At 43.3% G+C, this 17,722-nt stretch overlaps 1 protein-coding gene across 6 annotated transcripts in view; it reads right to left on the bottom strand.

Annotated features, from left to right (window-relative positions):
* SIL1 (SIL1 nucleotide exchange factor) overlaps nt 1–17,722 on the bottom strand; it is a 214,902-nt gene that overhangs the window by 177,156 nt on the left and 20,024 nt on the right. The window contains exon 2 of one of the 6 annotated variants that reach the window (XM_059417677.1): nt 9,765–9,839. The exons of the other annotated variants lie outside the window; for them this stretch is intronic. The gene's annotated coding sequence lies outside the window, so the exon portion shown is untranslated. The remainder of the gene's footprint in view (nt 1–9,764; nt 9,840–17,722) is intronic. 6 annotated transcript variants of the gene reach the window in all.

Below are 17,722 nucleotides of genomic sequence, written 5' to 3' on the forward strand. Positions count from 1 at the left end.
TAGATATTTTAGCAGATTTTTTTTATGTGGTATATGCATACAATGGATTCTTCAGTCACAGAATGAAGTTCTGAAGCATCCTACAATATGGATGAGCATTAAAAATATTATGCTATATATATATATATATATCCATATATATATATATATATATATAGCTAAGTGAAATAAGCCAGACACACAAAAAAGATATTATGTAATTCCACTAATATGAAGTACCTACAATAGGCAAATTCAGACAAGAACGTCTGAGAGTCAGAGGTCACTGGAACTGGGGGGAGGAGATAGGAAATGGGAAGTTACTGCTTAGTGGGTTCAGAGCTTATGTCTCGGAGGATTTTAAAAAAAAGTTTTAGAGGGGCGCCTGGGTGGCTCAGTGGGTTAAGCTGCTGCCTTCGGCTCAGGTCATGATCTCAGGGTCCTAGGATCGAGTCCCGCATGGGGCTCTCTGCTCAGCAGGGAGCCTGCTTCCTTCTCTCTCTCTCTGCCTGCCTCTCAGTGTACTTGTAATTTCTCTCTGTCAAATAAATAAATAAAATCTTTAAAAAAAAAAAAGTTTTAGAAATAGACAGTGGTAATGGTTGTACTGCACCGTGAATGCAATTAATGCTACTGAATTATATGCTTAAAAAATGGTTAAAATGGCAAATTTCATGTGATATATATTTTACCACACTGAGAAAGAATTTAAGACTGCTCACAAATTGGGAACTGTCAAATATGGGACAATGAGCACATGGGTATGCTCATTACACAAAACTTTAAGAAGCAAAAATGGCGTTTTCTGTACTTTTTCTATTAAGTATTTTTGGTCAAGATAAAGAAGCCCCCTTCTATTTTTAAATAGCTGTTTTTTATCATGAATGGATGTCATATTTTACCATGTGTGTTTTTTACATCTACTAAGATGATCACACAGTGTTTTTCCCTTTAGCCTGTTATTATAGCAAATTTTGTGTAAAGATCTCCTATATGTGAAACCACCCTTGCATACCTTGGGATAAGCCCAACTTAGTCAGATGGTCATTTTTGTATCCTACTGGGTCTGATTTGCCATATTTTGCTGGTCCTCCGTGTACTCCCATGACTCTCTGTGCAGCTGCCCTAAGACCCACCAAATTGTACTGGAAATATGGACTCCCTGAGGGCAGACTCCTTCCTCATCCACTGTTCCATCCCTAGCTAGTCTAAGGTCTAGGCCACAGCAAGCACCCGATAAAAGTATGGCTGATTAATTAATAAATGAAAGAATATGTGGAGAGACGAACAGGTGAGCAGATGAACACCTTAATCCAGAATACTGACACCCACTCAAGGAGATGTGCAGAGCAGATTTTTTCTGGCAGGGAGACCTTGCACGCACTCACCAACCACTCCACAGAGCAGTCTTCTCTATGGGCAGCACAGTTTGCAGCCCTGTAAGCTGAACCCCAGCCCTAGATTCTCATCTCCCCATTTTCCCTCATTACCCAGTGAACAACATTCCGCAGTTCAGTGCCTGCTTTCACCCAACAGGATCCAGCCCTCATCATATCAAAGCACACCCCAAAGCTTAGATCCTGTGCTGAGATTAAGGAGGAATTCGGTATTGGAATCAAGCTTAGAAGTGTTCTCCCAATCTCAGAGTTCATTCCCAACAATCAAAATGGCCTCATCCCAGCCCTGACTGGAAAAGCAAAAGCCCATCCCATTAACAATTCACTGCATCAGCAGCACAGAGGAGGAGAGCAATCAGCAAGGGAAACAGCTGAATTATTTCAGCAGCTGTAAATTATGTGTTCTCTTTTCCTCTCCTCCTCCAAGTCCGTGCTCAACTGTGCCCCACGCCTCCACACTGAACCTGGGTTTGTCAAGTATCTACATCAACTACAGTAACCAAACTTGAGTTCAAGAAGCAATATTAAAAAGCACTAATTAACTGATATTTAAATACTGTGTTTAATGTCAACAAAATCACACCTTAAACATCTAGTCTATTAGTTATTTAATTAAATTCTTTAAAATCCTTGGACACTGGCACAGAGCACACTGCCTGGGGGAGCTATTCCCAGGCCTTGGCCTTGGCAGGCTGTGGAAGATGAGGAGCCCATACCCTGGGGAAGCAGTGCCAGAAGAGCCCAGTTTCCTTCTAGAGTCTCCTAATGAGGTGGCTTCTTTTCACAGCTCCACTGGTCTCCACAGGGGATCAAGAACATGACAAACACATTCTGAGCATGGAAAACAGTCAAACCAGGACACAATTTATTTTTTAGTGTATTTAAAAAAATATATATATATACACACACACACATCCATAAACCCAAGAGAGACACTTCTCCCATCTGGTATCTGCTCTTCTGAAGAGTGGTGCATCAGAAGATATTCAAGCATGTATACAAAGGGGATATAACAGGATTTGTGACAGCAGGTAGGGTCAGGGGGCCCTGCAAGATGCCACTAACCAAATCCCAGCCTGCCAGGAGTCATCAGCCTGCAACTGACAGGGGCACACTCAGCCAGAGCAGCATCCTAGACTGGAGCCTGCAAGGGGACTCTAGGTTCCAGTGAATGAGCTTGTGATGGGGATGCCAAAGGGACCACAGGAAGTCTCCCTTGCCACAACAGGCTCCACAGGGACAACTTGTCAGCTAGCCTTATCATAGCACCAGGTTTGTTGAAAGGGGTGACATGCCGGCCACCCACCCAGGTAAACATATCCTAGAAACAGTCAGTCTCACAATAGGCCTCACAGCAGAGCACATTGGTCAAGGATCAGTAAGCATTTGGAGCCCACCTTGTGGGCAGCTCTGAATCCAATTCCACGGGATCAGACAGTATCTTTGAAGAGCATCAAAGGTGTGAGTGATGCCAAGTTAGCCCTCCCCTGCCCCACCCTTACTGCAGAGGCCCTAGTTTTCCTAGTTTCCTACAAAACTACCACCTCACCTCCAGGTTAGCCTTACTTTTTTGTCTCTGTTACTCAGGACTTTCCCTACACCTTCTATTTTGCCTGAAGAGTGTGCCTTGCCACAGAGTAGGAGGCAATTCTTTCCAATTAGTTCCTCCTGTCTCTCAGAGCTCAGGGATTCCTCTTATGGCAGCTCTCCTTAAAACAGCCACTGCGGCCCCCTGGTAATGCCAACAGAAAACACTGTAGAAAAAGCTTCGTAAATATTACAGCCTCTTAACCCTGAAAGGCAACCACTCCCATAAACAAGTAGGCAACAAGCCCTGGGTTCAGAGAAGCCAGATGTTTGGGTTGCCACTCACAACAGAAAAGCACTAAGCCCACGCAGCCCAGACATGATGTTCACTTACTACCTGCAGTGCCTCACCCACGCCAAATCCATTTCAACCTCAGATAAGAAGTTAACAGTCCCACCAATCCAGAAAAAAAAAATTGTTTTAAGATTTTTATTTATTTATTTGACACAGAGAGAGAGATCACAAGTAGGCAGAGAGGCAGGCAGAGAAAGAGGGGAAGCAGGACCCCCGCTGAGCAGAGAGCCCGATGTGGGGCTCGATCCCAGGACCCTGAGATCATGACCTGAGCCAAAGGCAGAGGCTTTAACCCACTGAGCCACCCAGGCGCCCCCAGAAAAATATTTTACAAGACCTTGTCCATTCTCCCATATAGGAGAGCTATAAAGAACAAAATTTCTGTTCTTTAGAGAACAGAAAAGATGAAGGAATCCTTACCACCTACTAAGAAACATATGTCCAGTTGCCACCACTTCCAAAACATTCAACAGGCGGATTATTCATCCTTCAATACCTATGTATTGAGACCCGCTGCAAGCCAGCCCTGGGCCAAGTGCTAGAGATACAAAGGCTAAGTAAATCAAGGTCCTGATCTCGGAGTCCTCAAGATGGCCAATGGAGATGGAGGAGTCCCTCAGTCATTATAGTAAGCACTGGTTTGAAAGAGCCCACACAGATGTGGCCAGATGGCTCTGAGAAGGAGAGAACCTTCATCGAGACAGAGGGGGTCAGAAAGGACTTCCTGGAATAGGTGAGTTTTAAAGATGAAAAGAATAAAAGGAATCAGCCAAACAATGACAAAGGCATCCCAAGCAGAGGCAAGAGGGATTTTTGAAGACCTGGAAGCACGAAACTAGGAACATGCATTTATTTCAACAATAGCAGGAGCAAAGGACTTATGGTAGGTGGCATCAAGGCATACAAGAACTCTCTTTGCCAGACAGGTCAGATGAGCTTCAAACACATAGCTCTTTGCACTGTCTTGGCCAGCCTCTGGCATCTGAAGAACTGCCCACAGTGAGAGGGAGATTAGGAAGGCGAAAAGGAGACCTGCTATATGCCTGCTAAGATAAGATAAGAAGGTCACCATTGTTTGTGAACTCTGCTTATGAACTCATTCCTTTGCCTTGCAGTTCAGTGGTTTGTTAGCTCTTGCAAATTCTCAGTATCTATTAATAGAAAGAGCCAGTCAACAGAATCTGGATTTGGGCTGTATTACTCCCCACAGTGGCCTAAAACCCCAGCAGAGAACTTAAACAGGAAAGCAGTTTGAGAATCTAGGCAGTGTTTGTGCCACCTCTCCCTGAAGGATATGCCTGCTTTCCACTCTCCTTGTATGCTTCACATTCAGCAAGTTCATATCTCAACTCATGCTCTTCCCCCAACGTTCCTGATCCTTTAAGGTTGCCTAGCCCTACTGCAAAAGCCAGAAACCCAGGAAGCTCTCCACAATACCTCCCTCTCCTTCCTCCCACCCCCACCACTCTGCCTATCCAACACGAAACACAGTCAATTTCATCTACTATTTCCCTTCTGCTCATCTGACCAAATTGCTATAGCCACCGCCCACCTCTCAGGTGAGGGCCACCCCAGCAGGCTTTCGGTGAAGCCAGAACCAAGCCAGTCAGCACAATAAGGAAGCAGAAGCAACACAGCTTTACTTAATCTCTTATTTGCTCAGCCCAAGGTTTGTGGAATACCCAAAATCCAGTCTCCTGAGTTCCTCCTTTGCAAAGGCTCTCAATAAAAGCCACTTTCTTCCTCAGATGAGGAGTCACACTCAGGGAGCCCATTCAATCACAGTAACAAGCTGCAACGTGGGCTGCAGGGAGGATTTGGTGCCTTGCCTGAATCCTCTGGAGATGCCAATGCATTGGGAGCCCAGAGGCCAAAGCCAGACCCATGATTATGGGAATCAAATCACAGTGGAGGCAAGCTGGGCTCTGCACAATGCCCCCACACACACTGTACAAAGAGACAAGCTATGGGTACAGCCACTGAATTTAAGAGTCTTCACCCCTACTGGCTCTACCATCCTCCCTCACCACAAGGGAAGCCATTTCCTTCCACCAAAGCAAGCAGATGGAAGAAGGCAATTTTTGGGAGGATAATGTGGGTGCCCACAGTAGCCTAGAAATCAATTCCCCCAAATAAAAGACAAAACAGGTATTAAAGAAAAGATCCAGCCATCTCTCTCAGCCTCAACTCAACGGAAACTTCCCTTCACTACATTCCCTACCAATGACCTTCCCATCTGTCAAGAAGGAAAAATGTATGTTGAATGAATGAACAAATGGAAAATGGAAGGAAGAAATAGACTGAGGAGCCAGAGGGTGGGAGCAGCATGAAGGACGTGCTCAAAACCAAATGTTCATTCATTCTGTCTCCAAGCACCTACTAGGTACTCTGTACCTGGGCAGAATGCTTTGAATACACAGGCATGCGCGATCTATGAAAGAGAAACGGGGCAGGGAGAAAAGCACTCCCCTTCATCTCTCTGGGATGGCATATTTCCGAATACTATTTTAACGGCACCTCCTGTTTTCCTGACATTAAAGCCATGCCTAACAGCACATACGCAAATAAAAACTTCACTTTTTATTATATCCAGTACTTTGGGGCCTTGTGGTTTCTTTTCTGAGGAAGAACCTGTCATTCATCTCCTTGATTAAAAATTGATTTAATTTGGCTTTCATTAGGTAGGTACAAGGGGAAAACATACAGATTCACAGAGCTAATTCGCACAGCAACAGGACTGTGATGAGTGCTGGCGACTGCACAGTTGGGTCCCAACCCACCTCCGATGAAAGACAATTAAAAAGCTCACGATGTGGAGCTTAAGCTCCAGCCAAAAGGAATTATCTTCCCACAAGTGTCTCTACCAGATTTTTGGTTAATATAAAAATATTCAAAAGGAAAGGAAAGGAAACCCCAAGGATATTTAACATACAACTTAGAATTTCTCCATTTTTCAAATTCCCTTACAGGGAGAAAGGGCAAAGAGGTCTTTATTTTTCACTTCTACTATTCAAAACCTATCCCATTATTTGACATTGTCATAAAAATTTTCCATTTGTTGACAGCACAGAGCAGAGGAATGTATGGTGGCTGAGGAATTGCCAGCTGCTGTGAAGGGGCTGAGGTGAGAGCAGGAACAGCTGCAGAAGCCGTGGGAGCTGCGGTCCTTCCCAACACTCACTCAGCAACAGAGCTGGAGCCGTCTGAGCCTGAGATCAAACACTAGAGACTCAGGCCTACAGCAGGCGGAACTCCCTCTCCACCCCACTTCAGGATCCAGAACTCAGGGATTTCAAGCAAATGGGCAGACTTTGTTGCAATGTCAAAGGATCGTGGGGTAAAATGTCAGCACATTACAAGTACACACCTTGATTAAATGTCAGATGAATTATTCTATAACCAGAACATGAACACAATTTTATACCCCCATCTGCTTGAAACCATCCAACAGTTTTCCAGGGCCCTGAGGATCAAGGCCAAATTTCACATGCAGGCTGTCCACCATCAAGCCAAGATCAGTATCTCCAGCTTTGTCTCTTTCCTCTCCCTGTCTACTGTTGGCTTTATGAAACTTGTTTCCAGGGCTCTAAGACATCTTGTTTCCCACCTCCAGGTCTTTGTACACGTCGTTCCCTCTGCTCGGAATTCTGTTACCCCTCATCTTTATGTGGCAAATTCCTACCATCCTAAAAAATTTCCTCCTCACCCTCAAAGACACTTCCTCCAGGGCACTGCCACTGACCCTCTCCACTGGACAGAATGTGTGCTGCCACAGCATGCATAACCCCCTGGATGACACCACTTACTACACTTATAATATGGTTGTCCCAAGCATCTTAAGAACAGGGACCATGTCCACTTTGCACGCTCTCTTGGCACTTGACACAGGAGAAATGTTCAGTAAATTCTTAAAGGATGATTTAGATTCTATGTCAGGCTCACTTCTCAGTTCTATCCTAATTCACCCCCCTATACCCCAGCCAGTTATGTGCTCATCTTCCCTACACCCCAACCTCAACCTCTCACATTTCGGTCATTAATGGATAGCTCACCCAAGGCCTTAACCTCACACATGTTCAATCAGTCATGTAGGCAGCACATGCTATGTGCTGCACACAGTGTCAAGTAACCAAGATAGAGATGACCAAGCCACTTCTCCTCCCTTCTGGAAGAAAAGGCATATAAACAAAAATTGACCCACGGTATGACAAGTATCGTAATGCAGAGAAACATGGGGTGGGGGCAGTGGAGGAAAGATTTCAGCCATTCTACCCACTGTTCCCTCCCCTCCCGAGCCATGTTCCAGACTAACTACTCTCTATCTCTCCTCATTCTCACAGAAATCTCTCCAGCACTCTTTCCCTGAATACCTAGCCCAGATCAGTATTCTCTAAGCTGGGCTTCCATTTAGCTCCAGATTAATTCAAATCCTTTTGGCTTCTGCTTTCTCATCTTCTTCAGTTCTTTTCCCCCAGTATGTCAGTCACATACATCCCTGCCTCTGCCCTAACCTGAACCAACTTGTCGAAACCACTATTTTTCCATCTCCTCCCTCAGCTGTCTTGGGTGATCACTTGACTTTATGAAACATCTGCACTTACACGAACATACTTAACAATCCCTGTCTACAATGAAAAGAAAAGGGGACTCACAAGGCCAAAATACCAGAAAAAATTAAACCATCCTCAACACAGCCTTCTTCTTGTACTGCTTCCTCTTGCACATCCAAGTGCTAGGGCATCATGGCCTTCATGAGGATGCGACCAATCGTGTTACCTTTCCAGGGAGGTTATAGCACCCTTAATCCACGAGCCTCTGGGCTTGCATTCAGTCTCTGCACATGCTAAGGTCACTCTATTTAGCCACACATTCACTTAAATCTACATGCACTGAGCATCCCTATGAGCCAAAAACCACGTTCCTCATAGTGCTGTGCACAATGTCTCATATGTAGCACATGCTCAATTCATGTCTATCACTGAATCTCTGAAAAGAAAAAAAAAAAGGGTGAGTTTCTCCCACCCCTTCCCCAGGAATACCCCAGTGCAAAAAATATTCTGCCCTACAGCCTGCGGTGAGAGAGCTCAGCCCTCCCACCCCACCCCTCCAGCAAAAAAGCCTCTTACACATTTAAGCCCAGACTTAGGGAGACCCTCACCCCAGCTAAGAAGATGCTGACACAGCCCTCCTATCAGTGTGCCTAGAGAGCCAGAGAAACCTGTGTTGTAAAACACCCTTTTAATCAAGTGACTTGTCTCCAGTTAGTGTAGATTTAGGGAAAAATTTTCTCAAGAAACCAGTAATAAATGGAGGGGAAGAAAAGAACAGAAATTAATGAACATAGTAATTATCCCCTGAAGTTGCAAATCAGAACAATTCCTCACTTGAAGACAAGTATGAAAAACAAGATTAAAATGCTTCAGGGATGTGTTCGTGAAACAGCAGGTAATAGAAGAGATAAAATGTATTTACAGTACCTCACTGGGGACATGTACCTTTTGGCTAATAGCTATCAGATACTAAATACCACTGTAAAAATAATATTCTTCCATGCTTCATTATGGAGCTAGAATTATCCATGGGAAAACAGCAATCCAGCAAACTACACTGAATGGTAACTGGAATAATTCCAGAGTCCAACCTTCTACCCAAGTGTCTGGCACAAGAAGGTCTAAGAGCCGGGTTATACACTCCCCTCTGCTTAGTCTGCTAGGGCTACTACAATCAAACATCATAGACTAGATAGCCTGAACAACAGACGTGTATATTTTCTCACAGTTCTAGAGGCTAGAAATCCAGTTTGGTTTCTACTTAGAGTTCTCTTCCTGCCTTGAACACGAGCACCTTCTCCCTAGGTCCTCACATGGCACTGAGGAGAAAAGAGCTCTCTGGTGTTTCTTCCTCTGAGGACATAAATTCTATCAGAGCCCCACCTTTGTGACCTGATTTAACATTACTTCCTTACTCCAAATACTGCCACACTAGGAGTTACAATTTCAACATAGGCTTTTGAGGAGACATCAACACCCCCCTGAAGTGTGAGACCTATTACCACACACCAGCTCATTCACTGAAAAAGGAAAATGGAGGAGCAGCTAAGAGAGTGGCCTTGAGGAAAAATGGAGGACTGGGTAAAAAAAAAAAAAAAAAAAAAGTGGCCTGGGGATACACCAGCTGACTATGGGGTGGGGGTTAATGGCCAAAGATCCTAGAGCTATGAGGGCCAAGCTGAGTGTTAGGGTAGGGGCAGGGGGCAGCCCCAAGTCAAATAAACTCTTAAGAAACTAGTCCTCTCTCTTTCACAGAAGATAGCTAAATAACAATAATAGTAATGTTTAACAGTAATGAGTAACAAACGTGGACATAAATAATAGTAGGTACTAAGTGCCAAGTATTTGGCCTGCAGGGTTTCATTTGAGCCTCATGGAAATGAGGCACAGAATATACAATTACCATTTTTATATTACAGATAAAGAAACAAACTTACATTGGTCAAAGTCACTTACCAAGGTCACCCAGTATGGCAGGCAGACCTTCAAAGAGATCAGGTCCTAAGGCCCAGAAGAACCTGTAAATTTTACCTTTTAAGGAAAAAAAACGTATTTGCAGATATGATTAAGTTAAGGATCTTAAACCGATTATCCTGGATTATCAGAAAGGCCCTAAATACAATCACAGTGTCCTTATATGACATAGGCAGAGGGAGATTTGACACAGTCACAGAAAAGAAGGTGATGTAAAGACACACAGATTTGAAGATACTGAACTTGAAGTTGAGAGTATATGAACACAATCCAAGGAATGCCAGCAGCCACCAGCAGCTGGAAGAAGCACGGAACAGATTCTGCCCTAAAGCCTCTGGAGGCAGTACAGCCCTGCCAACACCTTGATTTCAGTCCAGGGGTATTGACTTTAGACTTATGGCCTCCAGAACTAGGAGAGAATACACCTCTGCTGTTTTAAGCTACAATATCTGTGCTAACTTGTTACAACAGCCACAGGTAACGAATATACCCAGTTAGGAGAGCAAAGTCAGGGTCCAAACCTGGAACCTGGTGACTCAAGGCCTACACTCTCAAGCCCTGCGCTTTGCTCCTTTTCTGCACAAAGCCTCACCAAGCCAAACCTATGCTCTGTCTGATGGGTGACCCCACCAAGACTTGAAGTACTTAGCAGTGACAACTCCTCTGCTACAGGCCCCCAAACAAGTCTCTTCCCTTCTCCCATATCACAGGAAAGGCTTATCAGTGGCCCAGCCATTATCTTAGTGTTTTAACTATCATGTAAGCAGTGAAACAGCCCATATTCCAAAAAATCCTGATGAGAAAGCACACCAAACCTTCTAATAAAGGCTTTCATCTAATCTGTTTGCACTTAACTGTTTTGCGCAACACCGCAAAGCTCCTAACCTCTGTTGCTCTGCTCCATCCAGTCTACAATTTCTTTCCCCTCAAAGACACATCTAGGAAGGAGTTATCAGCTCCAAATAGCTCAGTGCCCCTCTATCCTCTGCTCACCACCTGATGACTTCCCAGGAACACAGAGGAAAGGAGTGAGTTATACTGAACTCCTCTCTCTAAGCCCTTGGGGTAAATATTGGTGTGAGCAGGCTGGCCCAGCGGTGCCTCAAGTTAACCAATCCTGGAAACTAATAATCCTAACAAACAAATAAGAACACATTGTCAGAACAAAGGTACAGCATCCCAAAATGCACTTTTTGAACCTATTCTGACAAATATGGTTCAGCTTTAATTATTTTTAACACTTCAAAGTGCAGGTGGTAAAACACAGCAGTGTGCACTGTAAAAATAATGATGTCTTGCTAACGCAGGACATTTGTGGCTGATGTGGCTATTCAGTCTTTGCTGAGGAGCCAACACACAGATAGGATTTCTGGGAAAACAATCAACTTGGTGGATTACCAAAGGAGAAGACTTGGGACTTATTAGGCAGTGAAACAATAGGTAACTCATTTGAGGACCCAGAGTTCTCCCACTCTTGTTTTTGCTAGATGCTTTTTTCTTCTCTCCCTCAACCCCTTACCTTCAAGGTTTTCTGAGCAATGTCCTACCTTCTTGTCTCTTGCCAAGAAGGTTCCATCTGATTTTCCATCAGTATCTCAAAATAACAACCATATCTAATATTCAGGGGGTATTTACTCACTCTATGTTGGGCACCAACAACCCTTTGCCATTAGCCCCCTCTTAGAGATGAGGATGCTGCGACTCACAGGGATTAAATCACTTTTCAAGGTCAGAGAGCTAAACAGTGGCAGAGCCAGAATTACAAAACACATCTAACGCCAAAGTCAAGCTCTTAACATCAGACTCATGTGACATCAATTCCTCAGATGAATTGATGGCCTTACCACTGTCACCTAGAGGAGACCTTAAAGAGACAAATCTACCTATTTTTGCCTAAGCTTCTGAGTGCTCAGAAAGATTGGCAAATATGTTCTTAAAATCTTCCACAAAATTCCCTTCACTGCTCATTTCCCAGAATCATCTGGAAAAAACAGTCAGTCCCAAGGAATCCTTGGGGTAATATGAATCAACTTGAACATGAAAGCAAGCTTACCCCAAGCTTACCCCTTTCCCAGGTGAACGAAAACCCCACGGTTTAGCAGTACCTGAAGGCAGCTCACCTCTGCTCTACCTGTTTGAGACTCAGCAGGCAGGCAGTCAACACCAACATCTTCATTCCACTACCAGAGGAATAATGGAGAGTCCGCACATTTCGGGAAGAAAACCAAAAACCATAATAATGCAAAAAGGGAAGGATTACATAAGAAGAGAACAAAGCTCCAATTTCTATTTATCATGTATCAGCAGGTTCTGGTTTTTTAAGCTTCTTATTAAAATATTCTGGCTCCAAATTAGTTTTCTTTGCCTAGAGTAATTACTGCTTTAGCTCCCATCAAACGGGCCCCCAAAGATGTAGAAAAATGTAACTGAAAGGTTAACTTGTTCCATGGGAACTGCAGGGAGACTCCCTTACATCCTGTTCTGAAAGGCTATTTTGTTACCTCATAGGATAAAATCCCAGAATTTATCATGGTAAAGAGTTCTCCATTTCATCTCCCCTGGCAACAGGACTCACTGGGGCTAGACAGGCAGCAGGAAAGATGGTACCCAAAGCGAGAAAAGCCCCATTTTCTCAGGCAGCAGCACACATACAAAACAGGCTCCCAAATTCTGCCCAAATCACTAGTACTGACATCAAATTCCAAAGCTACCTGTCACTGACGGTAACACTGTCCCTTCTGACAGGAGGGAGCTCAGCAGGATGCCACAAGATTAGGTTCCATAACAGCAAAGAGAGGGAATGGAGAAGGAATGTAAACCATAAATTAGGGCTGGAAGTCCTGACGCTTCTCCTGCCAAGAGCTGGCAAGGAAAGACTGAATCAACCTTCTAGAAAGGTAAGACCATGAAAGGGGATGTTAAAATAAATTGAGAGAGAAAAAGGAAAAAAGATCAGAGAAGAGAAGGAGTCTTATTGCACCAGGTTTGCAATGTGTCTGCTTTCAGAGCTAAAGTTCAGTATAACAGGTTCTTTAAGGTTTATTTTAAGAGCTTTGAGGACTTTTGGGAAAGAAAAAACCTCCCTGTTTCTATCTTTCACAAAGTCTCCAGAGTGTCACTGTAATGGAAGGCGTTTACATGAAACAGGATGAATTCCTCCTAGAGGACCATCCATTCTTCAGAAAATGAATGTGTTCACATGTGTACACACGTGTTGTCTAAGAGAATAGAAACATTTGAGAGCTATTTCCATAGCAGTCCATTATTTTTGTTATTGTTATCTGAGTATAGCTTACACACCAGGTTACATCACTTCCAGGTGTACAGTATAGTGATGCAGCAAGTGTAGCTACCATCTGTCACCATACCATGGCTTTTACAGTGTCATTGACTCTACTCCCTATTCTGTGCCTTGGACACCCAGGACTCAATCACTCCATAAATGGAAGCCTGTATCTTCCATTCCTCCTCACCCATTTTGCCCACTCCCCCTACCCTACCTCTCTCTCCTTCCAGCAACCATCAGTTTGTTTTCTGTATTTATAGGTCTAGAGCAGTCTATCATTCTATGGGACGCATAGGTAAAGAATATGAGGGCAAGGCTGCAAGGTCTCATCCTCCAAATCCTTGTGAATACATAAAGATTGACAATTCATTTTGAAGAAGTTCTCACTCAGGATTTAGAAAGGAGAGAAAAATAAATGCAAACCAAAATAAAGGGATGCAAGTTTGTTTACTTTTTAACCAAAAGTAAGTTAATTAATTAATTAGTTAAACAGCCTGATTAAGCAGAGAAATTGAGGCCATCAACACCCATGAATGTCAGGAGCATCTTTGATTTGGGGACTCACTGGCTAATCCACCTTTAAATGATACCAAATTATGGAGGACAATCACAACAGGGTATAAGAGTATAAAGGGCATTTTGCCCACCCCAACCACACTTCTACAATCACAGAAGAAGACATGTTCTAGCCTGGCAGGTGGAAGAGATGGAGCTTAGCATGCTACCTACAACTCTGGCCATAAAAGAAAGCTGTGAAAGATTCTGAAAGCAAACGCTCTTCTGAGTAAGAACTGCAGAAACACCTCCAAGGCAAAGAAACAGAGCACAGAAGAAAGGAATAGGGATTGTCAATTAACCGAGAAAAGATTAAAGAAAGGAGGTGAAAGAATTAAGAAAAGGCTCAATAATTTTTGAGCCCAGAAAAAGCTGGTCCCGAGAGCCACTGTTCTACCACCTTCTGTCACCTTCTTGTACCAGAATCTTCAAAAACCTAACCTGCGGCTTATAGCTAAAATTCCTGCTATAAGGGGGGTTGGGAGCTTCACCAAAAGTGGACTTGTAAGTAAGTTTAAACATAAATTAAAGATTACCCCAAATGGATAGAGGATAGTCAGTAACTACAGCACAGTAAGACACTGATTCCATGGTACAGAGTGTGACTACTGATCTTGGGGTCGTGAGCTCCAGCCCCATGTTGGGTGTAGAGATTACTTAAAAATAAAATCTTTAACAACAACAACAACAAAAAAGGTGGTTGCCAGAGTGACCAAATACCCTGAGTTAACCACAAGGCTAAGTCTTTCAAAGGTGGAAAATGAGTAAGGACATAACTGACAAGGAGGCTGTTGCAGTCTTTATCAATAAGGGAGAGCTTTATCAATAGGAAAAGTCAACAATACCTAAGACAGGTTAAGATAACCCCATGCTTAGAGGAAGCTTTGGGTAGAAGAAAGGGAGCTTTGGAAATGAGTGGAGCCTAGTACCTACAGAGCTATGGTTCTTGAAGCATACAAAAGCAATATAAGCCCACCCCTGCTGCTCACCTTATTCCAGACACCCTTCTCCTGCTCATATCCATGCCTGGGACTTTATTCTCTCAATTCAAGACCAAGTCTTTGAGGACTAATCAGATTTAGGACCCAAACATTTACAAAGGTGGCTGGAGTCCCACTTACTCCTGAGCACCTCCCCGTATAGTTCCCCAGAATAAAAGGCCCTCTGCCAAAGGAACAGTTAACTAACTGGACCAGGATCTCTCATTCATACCGTTACTATTACCCATGGAAAACCAGGACACTGCCATAAAGCAGCACTATCCTCTCTTTCCTCTCCATGTCTTACTTTGTTACTCACTCACATTTTGTGAATTTGTTTCTATCTGGCCGGTGTCAATTTGTCAATTCTTCTCTAATGTCCTTGTCTAAGAACTTACACAGTATTGCAGAAAGTGTTGGTAGAAAATCAGAGTGAGATAAATTTGCCATGTCCTGGTGAGCTTTCTTGTTTGTTTTATTCCAAGCAAATGCACTAAAGCTTGCTTCCTGAGAACACCTAAAAATCAATGCACAAAGTCCAGCAACCACAAACTCCCCTTTCTAATAACAAAATGCCAAGAAGAAAGAGAGCAACATAAACTAAAGTCAGGGAAAACTGCCTCTCCTCAGAAGGTTCCAATTAATGGGGGAAGGGGGAGGCACTTAATAAATAATGAACAAGAAATTAAGTTATCTTAGTTTCACTTATTTACAAAACAAAGCAATATGAATATGAACACCTGTGTAACCAGATTCTGAGTAATAACAGAATCCTTTGTCACTCACAAGCTCATTCAACAAACGTATGATCATCTACTATGTGCCAGGCACTGTTCCTAGCACTGTGAATACAGCTGTGAACATGACAGACATGGTCCCTATTCTCATGGAACTTAATTCTGGTAGAAGGAAAAACAGAGAATCAACAAGAAGCAAACAAACAAGAAAAATATCAGATGCCTATGTTAACAGTGACATAAGCAGTTACTTTATAACAGAGGAACGGCAGGCCCCTTTTTCCTAAGTAACAGCAGAACTGAGATATGAATGACAAGGAGCCCATCAAGTGAACATAACGGCAGAGTATTCCAGGCAGAGGGTACAGTGAGAGCAAAGGCCCTCTGTACAGGTCACTGTGATGAAAACATATGAGGCAAGGGGCAGAGTTAGGACACATGGCTGCCAAGGCAGGCCAGGATCTGTTCATGAATGGCCTGCAATCGAAGTAAAGAGTTTGGACTTTATCCTAAGTACAAGACTGTAAACCTGCAGAGGGTGTGAGGCAGGGGAGTGACAGACTCCCTAAGAACTTACTGAGTTGATTGTTGAATCCAAGCAGAGACTGACTTTTCAAAAAAATTAATCTAGCCACAAAAATTAGAAGACTGTAATTTCCTAAGAAAAATGCTTAATTGCTTTGTAATCTATCAGTGCTATGGCAGAATATTATCTGTTCTATGAATATGTACTATGTGAAAGACACTGCATGTTGTTTTATTTAAACCTCCCTCACCCAACACTCCCAAGTAGATATTATCATTTCCATTTTATAGATGAGGACTCCAAAGCTAAAAGAGAGGAAGGGAAGTGTAACTTCTCCGAGGCCACAAAGCATGTATATCGAAGAGCCAGAGCTGAAACCCAGATTGGTCTGACTCAGAAGAGCCAGGTTTCCCAGCCACTTTGTTGTATTGACTCTACCCTCTTCCCTGACAGGAGGAAGAGAGACAACACTTCTGGTTTACCACTCAAGCCTTCTGCTTACTGCTTTCTGCTCTAATTTAAGCAGTCACTCACCTTACCCAGTGAGGGTCACAGACTGGGGCCTGACCCCAAATATGCTACGTAGCAACCTTCCCTAACAAGCCAAATCCAGTCTCACAATTCCAGGCCTTTGCCAGCCTTTTTCAGCACCTATGGTCCCATCTGTGGCTTTTCTCGCAGATGGGGTCTGACTTCTTTGAAGGCATTATAATCCTTACCATTCTGAGGTATCCACCATGTGCCAGAAACATGCAGTGTATTATCTCCTTTCATCCTAACTGCCCCAGGAGGTGAGTACCAGTACACTCTTATTCAGATGCGAAAGCTGAGTCATTGAAGTACCAGGAAAGGTCAAAAAGGTATCATTTAACAGAAGTGGAAGTCATTCCCTTCTACAGTATACAGTACACATAAATGGTGAGTCAGTGAAGGGACAAATAAACTCATCATGGCAGACTCTACCATCATGAATGAGGAAGAAAGCATGGGCAAAGGTCAGGGCCTACACATGCAGCTCTAGACACTCGGGATAAATACATCCTCTCCTCTTCTCAGCCAATATAGGCTCTAATTCGGAGACTGTTAAAGGTTTTGTCCTTTCTCTCTCATTCACCCACCTTACCCACCACCACCAAAGAAATCAGATGAATCAAATTAACCTTCCCCAACACCTTCACAAAAAAACAATCACATGGCAAAGGTCACCTCCCCCCTGAGACCACTGGGGAGTATTCTATTTCAGTAACTCAGTACTAATAAACCTTTACAAAAATACAACCCAGCTTATTTTTCATGGTCTCTTTTAGGTCAACCATCTTACACAGTATTTTACCAAAGAAACGAAACAGCAGCAATTAAATGTTTTAAAGAACAAACCAAAGATTCCAGGGATGTTCACTATTAGAAATGGGTACTCATAAGGCAGAAAAACAGAACGCTGTTTCAGATGGTGCAGTCCAAGCAGGAAGTAGGAGTACTCTTCTCCCAACAAAAACACCAAAGCTGAGCACCCTCTACAGCTAAGCAGCAAACAAACTGGAATCGAGGCCATAGAAGAGAGGCCCAGAGGAGAAAACAGCAATACCAAGTGGACATCTGATCTGGATCCCCTTTAAGAAACTCTCTATGAGAACAATAGGTAACTATGGAAAGAACCTAGATGTCCATCAACAAATGAATAAAGAAGATGTGATACACACACACAATGGAATACTACCATGCAGTCATAAAAAAATATATATATATATTGCCATTTGCAGCAACATGGATGAACTACAGGGTATTATGCTAAGAATAATCAATCAGAGAAAGACAATTATCATATGATCTCTCCGATATGAGGAATTTGAGAGCCA

The sequence above is a fragment of the Mustela nigripes genome, chromosome 12 (genome assembly GCF_022355385.1).
Source record: "Mustela nigripes isolate SB6536 chromosome 12, MUSNIG.SB6536, whole genome shotgun sequence".
In the NCBI taxonomy this organism is placed as follows: domain Eukaryota; kingdom Metazoa; phylum Chordata; class Mammalia; order Carnivora; family Mustelidae; genus Mustela; species Mustela nigripes.